The sequence below is a fragment of the Dasypus novemcinctus genome, chromosome 22, assembly GCF_030445035.2.
Source record: "Dasypus novemcinctus isolate mDasNov1 chromosome 22, mDasNov1.1.hap2, whole genome shotgun sequence".
Taxonomy (NCBI): Eukaryota; Metazoa; Chordata; class Mammalia; order Cingulata; family Dasypodidae; genus Dasypus; species Dasypus novemcinctus.
In genome coordinates, this window is record NC_080694.1 from 69265207 (window position 1) to 69271210 (window position 6004).

The window sequence follows — 6004 nt, forward strand, 5'->3', positions numbered from 1 at the left end:
TGGGTAGGCCAGCAATTTCCTGGAGAGGTTGGCACAGGTCCCCCAGCTGCCTCCCTGCCAGAGGTGGGGCTGGGGCCTATTCTAGAGCTGCAGTCTCATCTGGATGGAAAGAAGCCGGTCCCTACAACCACTGTGCTTTTGGTTTGCCCTGCTTCCTCTCGTGCCAGGCAAAGAGTTAAGATTGCAGCTACTGGCCTCTTTCTGACTTGGACAGGCTCAAACTTTAGCTGTTCTCAGGATTATACTATAGGCTGTTGAATTTACTCATCAGTAGCTGAAGTTGGTGCCCAACCATCTATTCCTCCCCTGTTTTGGGGAAGTGGAGCTTTCAATTGCAGCCATGGAACAGCTCCAGAGGTGGCTTGTGCCTCCAGTGGAGGATGGGCACCAGCCTCTGTGGCGTGGAGCACTCTACTTATGAATCTTCTCTGCAATGGGGAGTTTCCTCCTTCCATTCTTCAAGAATGTGGCAGGATGCTCTTCTGGTCTCCTGGAGCCCCCAAACAAGTGTTGCAGCTACTCCACATAGCTCTGGGTGTTTACTAACTGCCCTGTAGTAGGAGCTGACTCTAGGAGCTCCTTACTCTGCCACCACCTTGCTGGCTGTCTCTTCTTTTATTAACTTTTAATTTCTACACATGCACTTCCTTGGTCTGCCAGCAGATGTCGATCTTTGGCAGGCCTCTCAGTTCAATGCTTGGTCAGAATGTGTTTGCTACAACATGGACCAGATCAATGTGATGGAGGATCCTGCCTGGACGCCAAGAGCCTCATGATGCAAACTTTCTCAGAGGCAGTTCTCCAGCCTTTCCTGGCAGCCCCCTCCCTTTACCTGGGTAGGAAATAATTCCACTCCCTTCTGCATCTTCAACAATAACCCCAGCCAGTAGAAAGATAGATTGAGTGGGTCAGAGCTCTTTGTCCTTTGATGGCTCCAAAGGTCCCATCCATCCTGGAAGGGCTCCTGGGACACAGCAGAACAAATCTGTAGGTCAAAATCTGAGTCAGTTTTAAGATGAATCCCTTTCTCCTTTTCCTGGGCTCCCTTTGTCTGGAGCTGCCAATCTCATGCCTAAGAATTCAACATTTTTTGTAGGGTGGGGGAGGGCTCTGGCAGCTGCAGCTGCAGCTTTTAACTACCAAATTTGCTGTAGAGTTTCTTTTCCTTTAAGTCTCTCTCTCGGGGCGGTGTCCAGCCTCCCCATAGTGTCCTAAACCCTAGAAGGTTTTTTTCCCAGGCTCTTTCTGCCTGTCCTCTAGCTATTTTTCTCAGAGAGGAGAGGGTCACATGTTTTTCTAGTTCTCTATCTTCCTGGAATTCACCCTCATTGTAGGTTTTTTGCATTTCTCTAATGGCTCATGATGTTGAAAATCTTTTCAGGTGCTTCTTACACATTCATATATCTTCTGTGAAGAAATGTCTATTCAAATATTTTGCCCATTTTTAGTTGGCTTGTTTGCATTTTTTATAAAATAACTGCTAGATTCCATTTGTGCCTAATAATCTTAAACCTCAGCCTCACCAAAAAACAGGCCAGACCCCTCTAATAACAACCCTTACCCAGGCTGTAAATCTTTCCAGCAGACAGAATTTATCCAACACCACAGTTCCTGGATGTTTCCATCTCAGAATTCAGAACCAGTCACAGAACTGGTTCTTCTTAGGTCTTAATTGGAATTTTAAAAACCTAGGCACATATAACAATCAAAATAGTGCATTCCTTTCCTTCCTTTGCTGAATGCACTTTTTTCCTTCCCCCAAAGGATTTGCTAATAAGAGATGTCTGAGTTTTGTCCTTTCCAAGAATCTGGTGCACCAGCAACTTTACAGCTTGGCTCAGAACATAAGGGATTTCTTATAATAACAAGAAACAATTTAAGAACTATCCTCAGCCATGGATAAATTAAGTTTATTTTACTCTACACCTGACATAGCTTTGCTATCCTCAACACTTCCTGTTTGAAGATCTAAAACTATAACTTTAAAACTCCATACTATTTCCCTTATAACTTGGGAGGAGGGGTACTGAGAAAAAAAGTTGGCTTGTTTTGTGACAGGAGATTCTGAGAAGGGCAAATATTTACTCTTGAAATCATTAAGGGGAAAAACTGCAAATGTTTCTTCTTACTCTAGTAATGACATCATTTGTCGTTCAATACCAGAAACCTCCTGGTCCTGACATGATACATTATTGTTTTAAATACAATCATAATTTATATTACTCTTTCATTTCTCTTTCTTTTCCCTGAATTTGGGTTCACTTCTTGGTAGAAATAACTTAAAGAGTTCATTTTTTATCTCAGTTAACATTTGTCTTTCCTTTGTGTATCTGAACATGTACTAGAGGGAGATGATCATTTTCCTTTTAGTCTTATCTGCTTGGACCCCTCTCTCCTATTACATCCACCCCAATATTATTACCACTATTCATAAAAGTGAGTAATAGCTCTTTGCAAAAGTATGCAAAGAAATCCTTTCAAGTGGGGTATTTAGATTTAAAGTAGAAGTGCTCAACAGAGTAACTTGTATTCATAGTCATTACAGAAAATGAGCAAATCCTTCAGCATCCCCACCCACTGCCTTTTCTCCCTGGGACTGATGTATTCAAATAATTCCTCCCTACCAGCTTCTAGTTGATTTTGAGCACTATGCTCTTAGGGCCTCCTGACACCTGGCACAGGTAGAAATGGGCCCTGCATGAGTTTTAGTCCAGCTCTTGTCCTCCTGCCTCATGATGGGCTAGTGCAATATTGCTTCATCAGAAGCTTGGGGCAGGGACTGCAGACTTGCTCAGGCCTGATGCTTGAAGGAAGAAGGAAGTTTGCAGATTGTTCCTCTGCAAACACATTCTTGGTGATGTTGCCAACTTCTTGGTAGAGTTGACACACCTGCGGCTTTCAGACGCCCATGGCTGATCCTGCTCATCCATGGGTGAGACCAACCTGTGGCTCTTTTCAGAGAGCATTGTAGTTAACATGTTCCTCATGAATTTTGTGCTTCTTGACCATTTTGTGTTCTGCCCAAAATGGGTGAGCCCTTTCCTGGGAAGGTCCTGTTGTTTTGGAACCTTCTTCCTCTTTTGTATTTTAGTTAGAACTCAAGCTGGTTCTGCTGCCTGGTGAGCTCCTCCACATCCAGCTGTGGACTCTTGATCTTGTCTCTGGAGTCCTGCTCAGGAACTGGTTGTCCAGCTCAGCAGACTCATGGCCTCATCCAGCCTGGGGCCATCTTTGTTCAGGTCATTTAATGGTAGCATCCATCTGATTAGTTGTATCTTCCAAGTAACTGTTTAGTTCATGTTTCTGCTTTACTCCAAAATCTGAACTCTGCAGCTTAAAAGCAAGTTTATGCTTGAAAGCCTGTGATCATCCAGCTGCTGCCATGGGGACACCAAGCCACCTGCTATTTAGACATCCTTCTCCAGCATTTTCACAGCCAAGTCCATCTCTTGTCTCTTGTGGATCTGTCTTTCCAGCTCCTTTTCAACATCCAGTCATAATTGTGTCTCCTCCTTTCAATGCTGTTATAGAAACGGTGCTCACTCCAATCTGTTTACTCATGTGAGGGGATGAAATTTTCCTACCCCATAGGTGATGACTCCATTGGTTATGGCTGGGGGGCTGCCTTTGATTTATGTCAGGTCGAGTTAAGTCAGGGTCTATGAACTCCAAACCTTGTTAAGGGAACCCCTAACAAAGCTTCCTTGGTTCACTCAGTGCTTGCCCTTCTGAAGTTCTGTCTTGCTTGGATTCTGATATGTAGGAGCTTCATCTTTAGTTGTTCCATTTTCTTCTTGCAAGGTAATAACCCTGTTGTTTGCAACTTCAAGCTCCCCTTCAGTTTAATGTTTGGATTTTTCTAAAGCATCTACTTTTGCCTCAAGGTTGTTTACAGTAGTATTAGGATAACCCTGGACTTCCTCCATTTAGTTGTTCTGGTCCAGAGTTGCAGGAATCTGACCATCTTCTTCATGCCTTCACAGCTGTTCCCATCCTTGAGACACACTGAAACACCTGAAACTCCATCTGGGTGTCAAAACCTTCTCCTTTCACACTGATATCAGTGTCAACAATATTAAGACTCACTGAGAGACCAGCAATTCTAACTCCTTCTTCCACCATGAGGTCATTGGGTTCATAGGTTTTGTGAGAAGTTCCTTTTCATTGTGTTGTGGAAGTTGAGAGGTTCAATAATTGCATATGGAGGAGAGGACACAGTAACAATTTTGGGAAGGAAAAAAAGAATTTACTTATGAGTGGCTAGGCTCAGGAGATTCTCTGTTCAAAAACCCAGCCTCAGATAAGATTTTCAGGTTATTTTTATAAAGAGGAAGAGCTATATGGTCCTTTGTTTGAGTCTTCGATAAACTTGAGTTAATACATATTTCCTACATTCTGGGTATGCGGCGGCTTGCTCGGTCGGTAGAGGTGGGGTCTGGCTGCGGACGAGGGGTCGGTCCCGCTTGGGACGAGGGGTCGGTCCCACCTGGGACGAGGGGTCGGTCCGGCAGCAGACGAGGGATCGGTCTCACAAGGGGTTGCGCGGTTCGGCTGACGGGGTCGCCCGGCGAAGCCGGCGACGAAGGGGTCGCCCGGAGAAGCAGGCGACGAACTGGGGACAAGGGAGGCCAGGCCCTTGTCGGGGGCTCTCAGGACTGGAGGGCGCACGGCAGAAGAACTACCGCGGAGACAAGGTAAACACGCAAGTCCACTTTACTGAGGGAGAGGCAACAGTTTTATAGGGGCTGGGGAAGGCTGATTGGTCGAAGCCACGCCCTGTTCTGATTGGTTGCCGGCGAAAGGTCAGTGGGCGGTACTGGACGGGGGAGGGGTGGTGGTTAGGGATTGGCTGTCGCTGTTGCTGGGGGAAGGGGCAGGGTTTCGGGATTGGTGGCTGCTGTTGCTGGGGTGGAGGGCAGACTTGAGTTTCCCGCCCACGCCTGGCTGTTGCTGCTGTCGGGGGAGGGGAAAAGGGCGGGCTGGATTTTTCCGCCCACACCTGGCTGTTGCTGCTGTCGGGGGAGGGGAAAAGGGCAGACTGGAATTTTCTGCCCTGCGCCTGCGCAGGGAGAAAGAAGGCATCGTGTGGCACCATCCGGGAGGAGGGGCGGCCGTGGAAGCATGGCTGCCGAGAAGGGGAGACCCGAGGGCACTCTGCGCCCATGCCGAACTTCCTTCAGGGGTGGCGGTGAGTTCGACCAGCCACCCTATTATGGGGGCAGCGGCTTGGCCTACCGCGGCCGCTCCCCCGCCAGGCCAGCAAACCACGCTTCAGCCCGAGGGGTGACCGCATGGGTAGGCTTGAATTAACATATTTAGCATGCATCCTCCTTGAATATTCAAAGTCTATAGAACTTACTTTGTTAATTGGTTTCCCAGGACTGGAGTGGTTGGCATGGTTATGAAAGGTGAAGCTGCAGCCTTCCATTGTGTGACACACACAGCCCAGGTTAATTATAAAGAGACACACAGTCCCCCACCCATAGCTCATATCATTTCACCCCTTTATGCTAGCTTAACTTGCTAAGCTTTGGCATAATTATGGTTGGAGTTATGAAGTGGGTGACTGTTTATTGTTTTGATTGATTACCCCACTTATTAATTTCCTAGTGAGGGCCTAAAGACAAAGCCCCTGGGTAACCTCCGGGGCTTTTTTCTGTCTTCATAAGAAGTTCTCTTCCAGAATTCTGGTGGTGGGGGACCCTAGCAGCCATCTTGGGGGTTACTGGTGTTTATGTGGATTTCTTGCCAGGCTTCAGATCCATTTATTAACTTTTATTTTCTTTTAGAGAGTTTACACCTTTAATCTTAAAGGGGAGCTGAAGGGAGATGATTCTTTTTCTGTAGCTATTTCCTCCTGGCCATGGGCTATAGTCCCGACCTGACAAGGTGTAAACATTTTGTTTTTTAATTTTGACTGGAGGAAGATGAGTTTGGCATTCTGTATGAAATGGGATGAAGTTTTCACCTGGCTAATAAGATGCCCATTCTTAGTTTTTGAAGA

The 6004-nt window shown here is 46.4% G+C and overlaps 1 pseudogene; it reads right to left on the reverse strand.

Annotated features, from left to right (window-relative positions):
- Nucleotides 1-3240: 3240 nt before the first annotated feature.
- Nucleotides 3241-5714, reverse strand: LOC105747134 (protein RUFY3 pseudogene; annotated as a pseudogene).
- Nucleotides 5715-6004: the final 290 nt, after the last annotated feature.